The sequence below is a fragment of the Bombina bombina genome, chromosome 7, assembly GCF_027579735.1.
Source record: "Bombina bombina isolate aBomBom1 chromosome 7, aBomBom1.pri, whole genome shotgun sequence".
NCBI classification, from domain to species: Eukaryota; Metazoa; Chordata; class Amphibia; order Anura; family Bombinatoridae; genus Bombina; species Bombina bombina.
This window is the reverse complement of record NC_069505.1, coordinates 112,949,247-112,967,765: the sequence shown is the minus strand read 5'-3', so window position 1 is coordinate 112,967,765 and position 18,519 is coordinate 112,949,247. Positions and strand designations below refer to the sequence as shown.

Below are 18,519 nucleotides of genomic sequence, written 5' to 3'. Positions count from 1 at the left end.
TTATTATAGGGTTATTGAGGCGGGAGTGAGGCAGATTAGGGGTTAATAACTTTATTATAGTAGCGGTGCGGTCCGCTCGGCAGATTAGGGGTTAATTATTGTAGGTAGCTGGGGGAGACGTTGTGGGGGGCAGATTAGGGGTTAATAAATATAATATAGGGGTCGACGGTGTTAGGGGCAGCAGATTAGGGGTACATAGGGATAACGTAGTTGGCGCCGGTGTACGGAGCGGCAGATTAGGGGTTAAAAAATTTAAATATAGTGGCGGCGATGTGGGGGGACCTCGGTTTAGGGGTACATAGGTAGTTTATGGGTGTTAGTGTACTTTAGAGCACAGTAGTTAAGAGCTTTATAAACCGGCGTTAGCCCAGAAAGCTCTTAAAGGGACATTATACACTCATTTTTTCTTTGCATAAATGTTTTGTAGATGATCTATTAATATAGCCCATAAAGTTGTTTTTTTAAATAAATGTATAGTTTTGCTTATTTTTAAATAACATTGCTCTGATTTTCAGACTCCTAACCAAGCCCCAAAGTTTTATGTGAATACTGTCAGCTACCTTCTCCAGCTTGCTCCTGTTTGTGTAAAGGGTCTTTTCATATGTAAAAGAAGGGGGAGGGGGGGAGTGTCTTATTTGCCACTTGCAGTGGGCTTTCCATCTACCTTTTCAACAGAGCCAAACTGACAGCTTCTAAGTAAGTTTTTAAACAGTTTTATACTGGATTTTTATATCAGTATCTGTGCATCTTATTCTTTATAGTAGTGTCTATTACATGCAGTTATATGAAAATAAGTGTATACTGTCCCTTTAACTACTGACTTTTTTCTGCGGCTGGAGTCTTGTCGTTAGAATTCTAAAGCTCACTTCAGACACGACTCTAAATACCAACGTTAGAAAGATCCCATTGAAAAGATAGGATACGCAATTGACGTAAGGGGATCTGCGGTATGGAAAAGTCGCGGCTGGAAAGTGAGCGTTAGACCCTTTAATGACTGTCTCCAAATACCAGAGGGAGGTAAAAACCAGCGTTAGGAGCCTCTAACGCTGGTTTTCACGGCTACCGCCCAACTCTAAATCTAGGCCAGAGTGATTTATGTCCTACTAAGAAGCCGTGGAGTGGCCAGGCCATGCAAATTATTATTATTATTTTTTTAAATGATCTACATGATTTAGCAACACATAAATAAATAAAAACGTGACTACAAATAAAGAAGCATGCGCAAATTTATACATGAAATATAGTGCGCATGACAACAATATGCACACCTTTGTAAATCACGTGCATGTTTAGCAGAAAGAAGGAAAAAAAAGAAGTTTCACAAAGTTCCCACTCAGTCTCTGGGGCTCCATAATGTCCCTTTAAAGCACAGGTTTTTAAACCTGTTCTCAGGCCTCCCTAACAGGCCAGATTGTCGGGGTAACCTTGGATAGGGCAGGAACCATGTTTAGTAATCAGCTGACTACTTCACTTAGTTCGGATATCCTCAAAATCTGGCCTCTTAGGGAGGCCTTAAGACAGGTTTGAAAACCAGTGCTTTAAAGTGATGGTAAACTCTCCCCTGTAAGTCATATACAGGTATAAATCCACTTTATTCAAACTATTTGGGGCCTGAAAAGGATTTGATTTTGGAACAGTTTGGATTTCATAATATTTGCATCTATAAAATGGGACAGCATGGACAGGAGATGGGACCAAGTTAACCCCCCCCCCCCACCACCCAATATTTTATGTAATTTAGGAAATAAAAAAGGAAAAAATATGTAGCTTACCAACATTGCTATAAATATTTAATTATATACGGCCAGTGCATACTATAAAAAAGTTATAAAGCTGAGTGCTGTTTATACTAGACTTTGGAATGGACTGAATGTGTATTAATTACTTTTTCTTTTTTAGCTAATGAAAATATCTGAATAATTCTGGATTTTGGGATTTTGGAATTCTGGATTGGGGATTTCTACCTGGGGACAGGACCTTAAACTTATTTTATTACTCCTGTCTCATTCAAAGCTACCTGAGATTATACTTGTTAACATATTGCTAGTGCTGTTTTATCATAAACTAATCTAGAACAATCATCTAGATAATTTAGAACATTAAAATAATTGTGTGCCAACATAAATAATGCATAATCTATGTTATTCTAATAGCAGTAAAAGTGCAGGGCTGTTTGCCTTTCCTTTGAATGTTGCTTGCATTATGGTGACATTATCATACCAGATGGTGTGTTGAGGTAGCTGCTCCAATCCAGCTGTTCAACAGGCAGTGATGTGGCTGTAAGTGAGTGTGTGATTGGTCAGAGTCCTGTGTATGTCACTAGAGGGGTGGGATGGATAACAGGGAGGAAGAACACCCTGCAGTGTAGTGTTCTACACACAAAGGAGCTGCACACGGGTGGATGGAGGCTTCCCCAGTACGGTAACCACACAGAGGTAATGCATACAATTCATTTATATAGCATCTATCGATCTATCTATATCTCTTGCTCTCAGTTAAATGGGAATGCAAGGTTTCATTAAAGATTAGCACGATTTATACTGCAAATGTATTTCAAAGTAATGTAGAGCTGTTTTAGTCTCTGTAGTAAATATTGTAGCCTATATATATATATACACTCAATATGTATACACATTATCAGCCATATTAGATAACATAACTGTTTATGTAACCAGCTGTGACATAACTGGGAACTGGTAATGCTTTATAAATAAAAGATAATAATATTAGTAGTAATAATATAATAACAGTAATAATAAACACAGTGATTACGATTGATTTAATGTTTCTAAATGGATTATTCCACTATTAGTATAACTGCCACCCATTATTACAGCTTGTGATTGGATACATATGCTGTTTACCTACAGTGACTGCAATACCTTTACTATAAAAAAAAAGCTGGGTAATCGTTTTAGTGATACATACATATAAATAACACATTTTTTTAGACAAACTGTACTGTCTATTTTCATATAGAATAACAAAATTGCTTCAAAGCCTCAGAATTAGCATAATTCTTAATGGTAAATAACTGCATGGCTATCCAAAGCATTGATTTCTGTTGCCATGTACGACTATAATACATTTCAGCCCTCTCTGGTATTCAAGTGGTTAAGTTTTTTATTGCTGCCAGTTGTGGTTGGCAGTAAACCATTTCCTTTTCCATGTGTACATTCATTGTTATACTGTATTTATAAATGCAACAGTATTTTCTGCACTCATGACAAAACAAGAAAAAAGGAACTGATATTTCTATATCTCCTTTACAAGTGACTTTTGTCCTTTCATGTGCTTTACTCGTGACTTGCTGCATCTGTGCATGTCTGAGATGTGCTTTCTTTATATAACATAGTAAACAGCTAGAATATCAGATAACATTTTTTTTATCAATCTTTCATTGCTCAACCTTTGATTTGCTGAGTTTGTGTTTACAGATAGCAGTGTAGATGCAATCTGCACACTTAGCTAGTTTGATGGCAAGATACAAAAAAATGCAAGAGAGCTAAAAAACTACTAATCATGCAGGGGAAGGGGAGCTTGTAAAGATAACAGATAAACATCACTTAAAAAAATCAGCATTTTGTAGAGAGAAAATGTATTTGTGCAAGAAAAGCTTGAGGTGATCATGAAAGGGAGATGTATGCAAATGCACTGATGTTGTGTAACTAAGATATTGTGTGGGGTAGATTCACTAATAGTCTTCTATGTTATTCTATAGAAGTGATTCACTAACTAACATTCTGTATCTTTCCATTCTTGTATAACTTGAGTGATTAGAACTGATTAGTCTGCCACACAGAGTCCCAACTGAACTTATGAGTGAATATACAAGTTAAAGTTCCCTTTTCCGGGGTGATCACACGTGCACCATTTAGTAGGCAGCAAAATACTTGGTTTAATAAGGGGTGTTCAGCCATTGTATGAGGGACCATGGTGTTTGCATGAGGGGCCATGGTTTGTTTTTTTTGCTGATAAGCAAGTTTTTAGAAATACTAGAATCAAATATGTGTAGACAGATATTTTTTTCAAGTTACTAGTCAAATTTTTACTTTCATATTCATTCAACACAGTTTGTTTAATAATTTGAGACTATGTCCAGCCCTGCATAATTTATAGACATGCACCCACAATCAGACATTTATATATCCTTGTCTTCCAATGATTGATTTAGCTAGCGATATGTTGTTGCTGTGGTTTACATTGTGCCTCTATAGGATAATGTGCAGTTCCACAGACTCACATCGCATATTTAAAAAAGGACTTTAAATGGACATAAAAATCCAAAATGATTTATTTCATGATTTTAAACAACTTTCCAACTTCTGTTATCTAATTTGCTTCATTCTTTTAATATCCTTTGTTGAAAATTATATAGAAATAGGCTCAGTAGCTGCTGATTGGTGGTTGCACATAGATGCCTTGTGTGATTGGCTCACCCATGTGCATTGCTATTTTTTCTTCAAAGAATATCTAAAGATTAGATTATGGAAGTAAATTGGAATGTTGTTTAAAATTGTCTTCTCTGTCTGAATCATGAAAGAAAAGCACGAGATTTCCCTTTCATACTTAATAGCTCTAATGATGTATTCAAACAAAAGGTTAACCTAAGAATAACATGCAGGTTCAGTTTTTAAATTATATTATGTGTTTCATTATTAAAGAAATAAGTGTGAAGTTTTAGTTTCTAAATAGTAATAAGAACCACCATTTTGTAATGTAGCTATACCCTAGGTTTAAAAGTCTGTTCTTATCTAATCTCTACTGCTGGGGCCAGATAGTGACAGTTATGTATGAGCTGAGAAAGTAGCAATCCTACGTGGTTTAGTGTTTTTCCTGTACTGTTTAGTTTATGTGGGTGGCCAAATGCATAACTGGTCTCTGTTGTAGCTCCTAAGCCTTAGATTTGACAAGCCAAGGTAAAACAGACAGTCTACTCCATAATTTGTATTTTTTTTTAAAAGATAGATAATCCATTTATTACCCATTCTACATTTTTGCATAATTAACATGGTTATATTAATACACTTTTTACCTCTGTGATTACCTTGTATCTAAGCCTCTGCAGACTGCCCCCTATTTCGCTTCTTTTGACAGATTTGAATTTATCCAATCAGTGCTGGCTCATAAATAACTCCACTGGAGTGAGCACAGTGCTATCTATATGACACACATGAACTAGCGCTGACAAGCTGTGGAAAAACTGTCAAAATGCACTGAGATAAGAGGCGGCCTTCAAGGGCTTAGAAAGTGGCATATGAGCCTACCTAGGTTTAGCTTTCAACAAAGAATACCAAGAGAACAAAGCACATTTGATTATAAAAGTATATTGGAAAGCTGTTTAGGATTGCAAGTTGAATTTTGACTAGACTGTCCCTTTAAACTTTTTGCAATTGGAATACAATACATTTCTTCACACACACATACGTGAATCACAGTAAATAGTGTGAGGTATTTGCATGTGTGATTTTATCCAGCCTTTTAAACTTCTGTAAACAAAGAAGGTGTGTTCCTCCCAACTCCCTTGGTACAGTACGTCTCACAATCTTCTGGCCATTTGCCATTGAACCCCTTCTGTGCCAGGAAGGGCTACAATGTATTGTGTCTTTGACAGCTACTGCTGTTATAACTGCCACAGAATAAACTGCTTCATGCCAAGTGTTTTTTTTATTAGTATAAATTAATTGTAAGCCTTCCTTGCAGCTACGGTCCAACTGGAATTTCATAGCACAGAGAACAGACATTGTTTGTATATTACATTACAGGGCTGATTCATCAAATCATCTGAAATGACTCATATAATAGCATAGTGAGTTATTAATGCACTTAAACTATCATCTTCTCCATTATGAGAACTCTGAAGAGCATAAATAATGTATAAGCTTTATAAATAGAAAAATAAAAGAGTTAAACAGGAACTGTACACAACATTACCTAAAATATTCAGTATTTGCAATAGTTGTATAGGTAATCCCATATGGGTAATAAATGCTGTACATCCTATGGCTTTTTCACTTCCTCTGTTATGGGTCTGTCTGTTTTATGAAACTTCCCTTGTAGCTGCTTTATGTAGGTCTGAACAGAAAGGCTAAAATTGTTTAGTAAGAGTGTAGTTTGTGCTGGGCAGAAGCAGAAAGATCATGATATTACTGTTAGCGTTCCATTACATGAGTTAGAACGTGACATTGTAACTAAACAAGCAGTGTGAGCGTAAGATATTATAGAAAAAAGCACTATTATAGGATATTTGAGGCTTCTACACAAATAGTTAAATGTATACACTTTCAAGCTTTCTGTGATGTAGGTCATTTGAGGGTACTGTTTTATAGAGAAGGCACTGAATACATAGTATAATCTCCTAGCCGAGGTGCTATTGTTTATGTAGCAAATAGTTAAACACATAGTTAAAGTCAGCTCTGGATTAGCAGTGCGTTACTTATCCTGCGCTAAACATGGTTGCTGAGCCAAACAATGGGGGGCATATGAGCATAGCCAACAACCACCAGCCATGCTTAAAGGGACATGACACCCACATTTTTTTCTTTCATGATTTAGAAAGAGAATGTATTTTTAAACATCTTTCTAATTTACTTCTATTATCTAATTTGTTTTATTCTCTTGATATTCTTTGCTGAAAAGCATATCTAGATATGCTTAGTAGCTGCTGATTGGTTGCTGTACATAGAAGCCTCATGTGATTGGCTCACCCATGTGCATTGCTTTTTCTTCAACTAAGGGTATCTAAAAAATGAAGCAAAACAAATAATATAAGTAAATTGTAATGTTGTTTAAATTTGTATGTTCTATCTGAATCATGAAAGAAAGATTTTGGGTTTAGTGGCCCTTTATCTCAGGATCAATGGTGAATTAACTATGGGGTTGATAGCAATGTAATACTTGATAATTATCTGCATGTTAAAGGGGCATTGTACACTAGATTTTTCTTTGCATAAATGTTTTGTAGATGACCTATTTATATAACCCATCTGGGAGTGTTTTTGTAACAATGTATAGTTTTGCTTATTTTTAAATAACATTGTGCTGATTTTCAGACTCCTAATTAAGCCTCAAATTTGTAGATGTATACTGATGTCTAAAGACTCCTGTTTGTGCAATGGGTCTTTTCATATGCGGGGGGGGGGGGGGGTTGGTTCTGCCCTTCCTGCTTTCCCAGCCCCTTTCATTTGGTGTCCCAGCCTAACCTTGTCAACAGTGCTACACTGGGAGCTTCTAAGTAATTTTTAAAAAGGTTTTTTTACTGGATTTTTAGATCAGTATCTGTGCATATTCTTCCTTATAGTAGTGTCAATTACATGCAGTTTTTATAAAACTTTGTGTGTTCTGTCCCTTTAATGGCTGAAGATGAGACATTTTCACTACAGTCACAATCAGATCATTTGTATTGTTTATTGTAAGCACTTGTTTCATTGTTAGTTTTGGTGAAAATGGCCAATGAAAACAATAAACTTGCAGGCCCTTCAGATTGTTATGTAATTTCTAAACCCAAAAAGTCACCATTCTGTTTGTCCTTAGTCCTGGCCATTTGGATTTTGGATCTCAAAATTGTGTTAATAAAGGGGCAGATAAAGATTTTAAATTGTTTTCAGGAGGTAACGACCTCAAGCTTTACATTAAACGTTCATGATTCAGATAGAGCGAGCAATTTTAACAACTTTCCAATTTACTTCTGATATCAAATGTGCTTTGTTTTATTTGGTATCTTTTATTGAAGAGTAAAGCTAGGTAGGCTCATAAGAGCTCAGGAGTGTGCACGTGTCTTTAGTACTCTTATGGCAGCAGTCGTTTGCAACATTGTATAACAAAGCTACAAATAATGTTGCAAAACACTGCTGCCATAGAATACTAACGACACGTGCACACTCCTGAGCTCTTATGAGCCTATCTAGCTTTACTCTTCATAAAAAAGATACCAAGAAAACAGAAGTAAATTCAAAACTTGTTTAAAATTGCATACTCTATCTAAATCATGAACGTTTAACTTTGACTTTACTGTCCCTATAACGGTATTAACAGCAGAAGCATTTTAGGATTGTGACACACTGATGGCCTAAGATCAGAAATTGCAATCTAGCAAAAACAAGCTCAAGATTTTGATAACTCTGTGTGTTTAACGGCTCAGCAGGGATTTAAAATGCTGGTGAACTGAGAATATCTAGCTATGCTTCACATGCAGAGAAAAATGCTAACACTAAAACAGTAATAACTTTACTAGAAGCATTATTGCTAATACATGTACATTGCAAATATGTTTATATTCAAAGATGTAATTCATCTATGTGCATTTAAATTTTGACTGGAATGTCCCTTTAATCACATATTTCCGCTCAAGCACATTACAGCATTTTAGTATTGTACCTTTATGTCAATTTAAAAAATATTAACCAGAAAATACATCCTACATATAATGATGTATTCAAAGCAAAGGTTAGCCTTTGTATATGTATTTCTTAGAATTGCTTGTTTAAATATTGAAGATCTAATCATAAATGTTTAGTTTTTATAAAGTAGTTTAGTTTCTATAATGTAATGGGCGCCTTGGAAATAGTTTTCTATTTATCTCTATCTTCTGCTGGGATCAATTAGGGACAGAGAATGACCAGGTGTCTTAAAATAAAACGTCTACCATAGGAATTTGTATATATATGTATTTATATGTGTAAATGTGTATTTATATGTGTATATATGTATTTATATGTGTATATATGTATTTATATGCATTTATATGTGTATATATGCATTTATATGTGTATTTATATGTGTATTTATATGTATATATATATATGTATTTATGTGTATATATGTATTTATATGTGTAAATGTGTATTTATATGTGTATATATGTATTTATATGTGTAAATGCATATTTATATGTGTATATATGTATTTATATGTGTATATATGTAGTTATATGTGTATATATGTATTTATATGTGTATATGTGTATGTATAAATGTATTTATATGTGTATATATGTATTTATATGTGCATTTATATGTGTATTTATGTATTTATATGTGTATAAGTATTTATATGTGTACTAGTACTAAAGCCTGTGTACACAGGACATTTTTTGCAGTACAGCGGTCCCACCCCTTGCTCTCTCCCCCCTCTCTTTTGCTCTCTCTCCCCCCTCTCTTTTGCTTTCTCTCGGCCCTCTCCTTTGCGCTCTCTCCCCCCTCTTTGGCTCTCTTCTCCCTCTTTTGCTCTCTCTCTCCCCCCTTTCTTTTGCTCTCTCTGCCCCCTCTTTTGTTCTCTCCCCCCCCTCTTTGGCTCTCTCCCCCCTTTCTTTTGCTCTCTCTGCCCCCCTCTTTTGTTCTCTCTCCCCACTCTCTTTTGCTCTCTCTCCCCCCTCTCTTTTGCTCTCTCTCCCCCTCTCTTTTGCTCTCTCTCCCCCCTCTCTTTTGCTCTGTCTCCCCCCTCTCTTTTGCTCTCTCTCCCCCCTCTGTTTTGCTTTCTCTCGACCCTCTCCTTTGCGCTCTCTCCCCCCTCTTTGGCTCTCTCTCTCCCCCCTTTCATTTGCTCTCTCTCCCCCCTCTTTTGTTCTCTCTCCCCCCTCTTTGGCTCTCTCCCCCCTTTCTTTTGCTCTCTCTGCCCCCTCTTTTGTTCTCTCTCCCCCTTTTTTGTTCTCTCTCCCCCCTCTTTGGCTCTCTCCCCCCTTTCTTTTGCTCTCCCCCCTCTTTTGCTCTCTTTCCCCCCTCTTTGGTTCTCTCCCCTCTTTTGCTCTCTCTCCTCTTTGGTTCTCTTTCCTCTTTTTCTCTCTCTCTCCCCCCTCTTTGGCCCTTCTCCCCCCCTTGCTCTGTGCTGAGTGTCAGGATCCAAACGGCCAGGTATGTTTGTCATGTGCAGTGACTGCATCTGACAAACATACTTGGCCATTTATTATATAGGACATGTGTATTTATATGTGTATGTATATGTGTAAATGTGTTTTTATATGTGTATATATGTAGTTATATGTGTATATATGTAGTTATATGTGTATATATGTAGTTATATGTATTTATATATTTATATATGTGTATATATGTATTTATATGCATTTATATGTGTAAATGTGTATATATGTATATGGGTATACATGTGTATTTATGTGTATATATGTATTTAAAGCAAACAAACAGTTCACAGTTCCGATGCAAGGAAAGGCAGGGAGAGATATCGGTAATTAAAATAATATATATTTATTTATACTTGCATTAAAAATGTTGACAAGGCACAGCAAACAAAAGGACCTCGGCTGACGCGTTTCCTGCCTTAACGGCAGTTCATATTTATATGTGTATATATGCATTTATATGTGTATATATGTAGTTATATGTGTATATATGCATTTATATGTGCATATGTGTATTTATATGTGTATTTATATGTGTATATATGTATTTATATGTGTATTTATATGTGTATGTATATGTGTCAATGTGTATTTATATGTGTATATATGTATTTATATGTATATATATATATGTATTTATATGTGTAAATATGTATATATGTATATGTGTATACATGTGTATATATGTGTATATATGCATTTATATGTGTATATATGTATTTATATGTGTATATGTGTATTTGTATACTACGTCACTTCCGGTGACGTATAGTCAGCTGGTGGAGGTTTGTAGCGCTCACTGCACATGCGCTAGAGGCACAAACTCCTTACAACAGCTGATGAGAATTCGATCAATTATGTGACACGCGCACGTTACTAATCATTGAACAATGGTGGAGTTATGTGTCTGCCTGTCAGGGGAGTGGATGCAGGATATGATGTTGAGCATAATGACACTACGAGTGTATAGTAAAACAACAGCATTGTAAACTATGCATTTGTATTGTAGACGTTTTCATTTAAGACACCGGACTTCTCCTTCTCCCTAAAGGGATGGACCCTTAACAGACAGCTGGAAATCGACAAGCGCTGGAAAACATTAATATCACTGATTCGGCCTCTCTCTCACACCCATCCCAATCCATACCCAGGTTCTGTACTGACGCACATTACAGAGATCAAAGCATAAAATAGAGTAATACAGATGGATGTAAAACGTCTACAATACAAATGGATAGTTTACAATGCTGTTGTTTTACTATACACTCGTAGTGTCATTATGCTCAACATCATATCCTGCATCCACTCCCCTGACAGGCAGACACATAACTCCACCAATGTACCCAGACTCCCTTAACCAAACATGGAATAGCTACTCAATGTTCAGCTATCACCCTAGCTGGTTCAATGATTAGTAACGTGCGCGTGCCACATAATTGATCGTATTCTAATCAGCTTTTGTAAGGAGTTAGTGCCTCTAGCGCAGGCGCAGTGAGCGCCACAAACCTCCACCAGCTGACAAACGTCACCGGAAGTGACGAGGTATACACATTCCTACGGAGTAGACGGATTCCTTTAGAACACAGGCAATGAAATAGAGTTTGTGCAAACAAGGCTGTGTGGAGACCCTGTTAGATGATCTTATGTTTCATGCAGCCATGCTTGGAAAGTCTCTTTTATTGCCCATTTTGTTAACAGGAAAACATGAGTTCAAACATTGTGGTGCCCACTACTTTATAGAAACTCAGTGCAATTTATAAAACCAACAATTTCAATTACAGACAAAGGGCGCAATATGAATAATACAATTATATTGCAAACTTTTTAACTACACATAATTTAACATTCTATATTACAATCTGTAACACATCACTATAGAGCAGTGGTCTCAAAGTTCCAGCCCCTGGGCCATATTCGGCCCTAAAGATAGTTTAATCTGGACCTCCCTTGTTTATTAGGAAATTCATTCATTTGAGCCCCATCATTTTTTTTAGGATTCTAAGATGCTCTATACAGTCACTCACAAGATAAATATAAAGACAAGCATACATTGTTCATTGTAGACTCCCACAATGCACTGGTTTGATAAATGTCACTTTTTACACAGTTATACAGTTCCAGAACGATCACTTCATTTGTCACTCACCTGTGTATGTTTATTGTGGGCTACAACTCCCAGCATGCACTACTACTTGGGTAAATATCATTTCCAGTTCCTAGTGTATCCAGTTCCAGAACACTTACTCTGTTCAAGTGGCCCCCATCAGAGAAGCACAGTTGACCATTGGCCCCCAGATAAAATGAGCTTGGTACTCCTGCTATAGAGTAAATCAAAAAGGATTCTGAGCAGAGTAAAATGTATGGAGCAATACTATTTGCTATCAATTTAAATCTTTGTGCAATTAGTATCAAGTTATTTTAATCTATTTAATGCCTCTTTAATACTTAAACAGAATGCCTCACCTCTTTAGTTTCAGTTTCCTGTGTAATTAACTTTAAATGGTTATTTAAACGAATCTTACACTTAGGAGTTTATGGGGCATTGAATTTCATGGCCCCCCTGGAAGTTACTTGCACTGATGTAGTTAACTGTTCTGTCAAACACCTTTTGTTCCTTAAATTGATCACCGATTAACACGAATATGAAGGGCCAGCTGTTCCGGGAGAACAACAGCTGACCTTGTTAGTTGTGCATGGTCACTTACTACAATCTCAAAGACCCTTGTAATCCTCTAGTCTATATTAAATAAAATTATCAAATGTTTAAACATAGGACTCAGAAAGAAAGCTTAGAATCATTATGGCCATGTAATACATCTTTAATTATTCTTTCTCAGTTTCCTTTCTTTATAAAAGCTATTCTGTATTAAAGTGAATGTAAATTTTGATGATAAAGTGCCCGGTTTTTAAAAATCTGATTAAAAACAGGGGCACTTCAATTCATCAAAATCTACATTTCATTCGTGTTATGAAAATACTTACCTTTTAATCTTGACAGCTGCTGCATCGCTTCCCCCGCCCGTCGCAAAGCCTCTTTACGGGTCTAAAATGAGGAATCCGGCTTCCTCCAATCAGACACTAATTCCCCGGGGGGGGGGGCGTGATTGGAGGATGACTGATCCGTCATTTCTGACGTATGAAGAGGCTTGCGACGACTGGGGGAATCGCTGGAGCGGCTGTCAAAATTAAAAGGTAAGTATTTTCACAACACAAGTGAAATGTAAATTTTAATGAATTAAAGTGCCCCTGTTTTTAATCAGATTTTTTAAAAAACGGGCACTTTATCATCTAAATTTACATTCCATTTAATTTAGTTTGCATAGCCAGTACTGCCATTTTAGCATTCTTTGTTACCCAATTACATCATTAAAAAAATCCACTTCCAGGATTAGTAAAAAAATTTTTTTGTTTTTTTATATTGTCTGTTAAATTGAAACTACCGTATTTGGAAAGGAAGGTCAATGGCCTATATTCTTGTTTAGTGTTCTTTTAAAGGGACACTGAACCCAATTTTTTTTCTTTTGTGATTCAGATAGAGCATGCAGTTTTAAGCAACTTTCTAATTTACTCCTATTATCAAATTTTCTTCGTTCTCTTGCTTTCTTAATTTGAAAAAGAAGGCATCTAAGCTATTTTTTTGGTTCAGACCATGGAAAACACTTGTTTATTGGTAGGTGAATTTACCCACCAATCAGCAAGAACAACACAGTGTGTTCACCAAAAATGGGCCGGCATCTAAACTTACATTCTTGCATTTCAAATAAAGATACTAAGAGAATGAAAAGAATTTGATAATAGGAGTAAATTAGAAAGTTACTTAAAATTGCATGCTCTAGGCTCTAGTTCCGGGGGAGGAGCTCAGGTGTAGGGCTCCTGTTGCACTTGTCTAAGCATTACCTCCACCTTAGGCTATTGGCAAAACTCTCGCGCCCAAACCCTCAGACCCAGGGTGGCCTAATTAGCTGTTTCACCGCTCCTGGAACGGCAGCAGTGCCACGACTATGCACTGAGCTGCATTCTGCAGCATTTATAGGTCCCTGTTTCTATATATTGAACACTTCTAAGAGACTATTCTTGTTTTTTTTTTTTCTCTCTACTGGTCCCCAAACTGGAAGATATATTTTTCTTTCCCCTTTCTTTTGTGTGTTGGTTCCTCGTATAAACCTGCTTCTGTAAACACACAAGGACAGAGGTCATCATACCCCAATCTCAGAAGACCTACCTGAGTAAAGTCTTCCCTGTGACTGGTCTGGCGGTGTTCGCGGGGTTTGAAATGGGAGCCCGCCCGTTGTTTGTCAGCACCGGCTTTTGCGGACCCTGTAGCGATCGGACTCTTTCCTGTTGGGCCTCCCGCGGTGGTGAGTTTTTCCTGCTGGACGGTCCCCGGCTGCTTCTGCCTTTGTCTGCGGTGGAGGGTGTGGAGAGGTGGTCGGTTGTACAGACTGCTGTATCGGGTCCGGGTGTCCCCTCCCACCGGTGCTGCGTGAGGGGCACGGACCGCTATTCCTATCTTCTGGACTTTGGACTGTCTGTTCCTAACTCCTCACCCTCTGGTACCGGTCTGAATACGAGGCAACTGGCTGTTTCTGTTCCCCGCAGGTGAGGCCCGTCTGTAAAAGCGCTCCCCCTCCCACCGCTGCTGCGTGAGGGGGATCGCCCTGGAGAAAAATCTTGCGGTCTTCGAGCTGCATCTGCAGACAGCAACGGGTAACGTTTGAAATTGTTTTACTGCTTATTACCCCCCACCGCCCTTCCCACTTGGAACAGTGTTTGACTCTATACATACAAGGGGCAAACTTTGATGGGTGTACTGGAATAGAGCAATAAATGCTAAATAACTATTGTCTCAACATGGCCCTTTGGAGCAAGCACGGCTGAGTTTAAACAAAGAGACATAAATTCATATTGCTGTTTTTTTCTTTTTTGTTTTTGCTCCTGGAACATCAAACTTTTCTTTTCTTTTTTTTCTCTTTTTTTTCTGCTTTAAAAAAAAAAAAATACTGATTATTTAAAACTACTTGATTGTCAGCAGCTTGATACTAATGTTTCTATTCACTTATTTACTTGCTAACTTTGCTGCCTTATTAATGTCATATACTTGAATTAAGAATGTTGCCTTCCTATGCTAAATAGCTATTAGCTATCAAACAAACCTACGAGTTAGATAAAATTGTTTAGTTAAGTTGAAGTAAACTAAGTAACTCAAATCAACTGAAATTGGTTGGCCCTGTTTAGTTTAAATTTTTATTTTTGCTAGGAGGGGAGAGGGAGAGAAAAGAGAGACAATTGTTGTATAATATCTGTCTTTCCTCTCTTTTTTTTTCCTCTCCCTCCCCCTTTACTTATTGTGTGGGATATAGATTGACATAAGGTTGTTACAAAAAGATACTTGTAAAGATATAAGGGCAAGAGCTATAACTATCTTTACCCCTTTATATTTACCTGCTTCTGTCCTAGACTGAGGCCTCATAACCTCTAGAAGTCTTTAAAACAAAAAAAAACTTATTACACTTATTGTTGGACATAAAACTTTCTGTATTTATCCTAAGGAAGCTTTTGTAAATAATTGTCTCCAGTCCGCTGCAATAATTTACAGTGAAACTGAATTGGTGGAGCCAATAGGCATAGGTTGTAAACAGCCTTAGACAGCCCCTGGTGTAAAAGAAATTAGATGTGATCTCTATCACAAAACTAAAGGCTTATCTAAAAATTATATATTTTGCCCAAGCGAAACCATATAATCACAGCAAATATTTTGCTGAAGAACAATAGAATGAAAGAAGGGATGTGATAATGTAGAGATTCCTTACCATTTCAGCTCTCTACAAACAAAACTCTGAAAAGCAAAATTTGCTTGTTTTATAGATGTACAATATATATCTGAGTATAACGTCAGTAATATTCTAACAGGGAAAACTAACAGGTGAAATACCTCTTTCTATTCCAATTGTTAATCCTTGGCTAATTTTCCTTTTTTTAGAAACATCTAATACTCTAAATTTATCTATTACTCCCTTTTGCCTCGTTTCTCCTTCTTAACAACTCCAATAATATAACCTTCACGTCCATACCTGCAAATAGAACTATCACGAAACATTCACTTTATAGTACAGTATAACAGTTAGTAATAGGGGAAGCTAATTAAAAATAAAACAAAATTTTTCCCTCTTCCCCTCTCACAAAAATAATTTTTATAACTACACCTAACAATTTTTTGTCACCCCACATTGACACATTCTCACAATCACGTCCCTCACATTTCACGAATTAAACTCCTTAATACACGTTTTACTCCCCACACTTGCTCACTGCCCCCCCCTTCTTTTTTTTTCTCCTTTTCTCTCTCTCCCCCTCCTTTTCACTGATAAACAACTCACTTACATGTCCCCCCCTTTTTTTCAACCCTTTAAATAGATATAGTACACATGGGCAAATTTTTTTCTAATACTTCTAAGACACCTTCACCAAATATGGCAGCTAGAAATAGAGACAGGAAGACTAAAAATACTCAAGACCCCCTTTCTGAATCAACTATTACCCATATGGCATCCATATCTGAATCTACCAATATACAAAGCCTAGTTACTAGCATCTCTGAAGCCCTTGCACCTAAATTTGACACGCTAAGGGCAGAAATTAAACAAGATATATCCCTGTTAACTCAGGAGATAAGACAGTTCTCCAACAGATTACAAGAGGTAGAGCAACGAGTCTCAGACTTGGAGGACTTAACAACAACACATAACTCTAAACTTGAGACTTTAAGATTAATCTCCGGGGAGTCCATGATAGGTTGGAGGATTTGGAAAATCGATCTAGAAGAAATAATATTCGTATAATTGGCCTCCCTGAGGACAAACAATATGATGACTTATGTTGTTTTATATCAGATACACTTACTAAGGCCCTAAACATTCCTCCAACCTACCATCCGATTCTAGTGGAAAGAGCGCATAGAGTGGGTCCTCCTCGCTCAGACAACAGGGATAACAGTCACCCTAGACCTGTTATTGCGAGACTACTCAACTTCCAATACAAAAACATGCTACTGCAATCCTACCGTAAAAATCAGCCAGTCCTCATAGACAAGGCTAGAATCATGATTTTTCAAGATTTCTCGGCGCATACAGCCTCTAAGAGAAGAGAGTTGGCCCCGATCTGTACAAAGCTCATACAAAATGGGTACCGAGCCACTTTAATATACCCCTCTAAACTTAGAGTTGAAGCTAATGGCACAACACATTTATTTGAAAATGCTCAAATGGCTGCAGATTTTTTTGAAACACTGAACCCGTAACCTTAGACAGATGATGACTCTATGTCATAAAAATAGAATAAGGCCTATGTATGGGGAATCCCCGGGGATTGGGGGAAGTTTCAATGATACATTTTTAATTAATTTATGTATGTTACCCATTTTTTTTTCTTCTCTCTCCCCCTCTCCGCTCCCTAAGTAAGTGATGCAAAAGGCAAATAATTTAAAAATAGTATCCTGGAACATAGGAGGCATCTCGACTCCCATTAAACGAAAAGCAATACTTTCTCATCTATGTAGAACCCAGGTAGATATTGCCCTTATACAAGAAACTCATTTAAATTTTGAAGAATCTCTAAAGTTAAAAGCCCAATGGGTCAAAGATGTTATTATAGCACCAAGTATTAGGAGAAAGAGTGGTGTAGCTATATTAATAGGGAAGAAATCACAAGTGGAAATCTTGAATTCTGAGGCAGACTCGGAGGGGAGATATGTTATTGTGAAATTTAAGGCAGCCCAATTGACATATACACTTTGTAATATATATGGTCCTAACGTTTCTGACCCGAATTTTTGGAATACCATTCAGACCAAACTCTTATTAATCTCTGAAGGGTATTTGATCCTAGGAGGAGATTTCAACATGTCACCACAATCTCCGATAGATAGGCTCAGGAGAAATCCCATGCAAATAAAACAAAAGAAAGACAATTTAGATACAAAAATCTTCAATAAAATTAAGCAAAACTTGGCATTACGGGATATCTGGAGAATTCAAAATCCTGACACACAGGATTACACTTGTCTCTCCAACGCCCACAAAACCCTTTCTAGGATCGACCTATTTCTAACGGATGAACGTCTATCTTTAACAAATATAAGAGCAGGAATAATGCCGATCTTTCTTTCCGATCACGGGCCTATCTTTCTCGTAATTCATCTGGGCCATCCAAAGCCCAAATTCTCTCATTTTTTTCTTCCCTTATTACTTAGCAACGGATTTCAAATTTAAGGAACGGATCAGGAATAAATTTAAAGATTATGCTAATAACAACAGCGACTATGTAGGGCGCCCAGATATATTCTGGGAAGCAGCCAAATCGGTACTAAGAGGCGAAATCACCACTTATGTTGCTACTTTAACTAAAAAGCTGAAGCTAAGAGAAAAAGAAATCAATAACACATTGATTAATTCATACAACCGCTTTCTTCTGGAAAAAAATCCCTTAAATTGGGCAAAATATATTTGTGCCAAAAGCGCTAGAGACTCTTTTATATTGTCCCAGGAAACACACAAAGAACTCAGATTGCAAGCCAAATTATATAAATTTGGCAACAAATCTGGAAAAATGTTAGCTAGATTAGTTAATAAGGAGGGAAAGAAACCAACTATTGAAGAACTTCAAAG

At 36.9% G+C, this 18,519-nt stretch overlaps 1 protein-coding gene across 1 annotated transcript in view; it reads left to right on the top strand.

The window, feature by feature from the left end:
- The first annotated feature begins 2,329 nt into the window (after window positions 1-2,329).
- Window positions 2,330-18,519, top strand: part of DHCR7 (7-dehydrocholesterol reductase) — a 62,090-nt gene continuing 45,900 nt past the window's right edge. The window contains exon 1 of the mRNA XM_053720244.1: window positions 2,330-2,435. The gene's annotated coding sequence lies outside the window, so the exon portion shown is untranslated. The remainder of the gene's footprint in view (window positions 2,436-18,519) is intronic.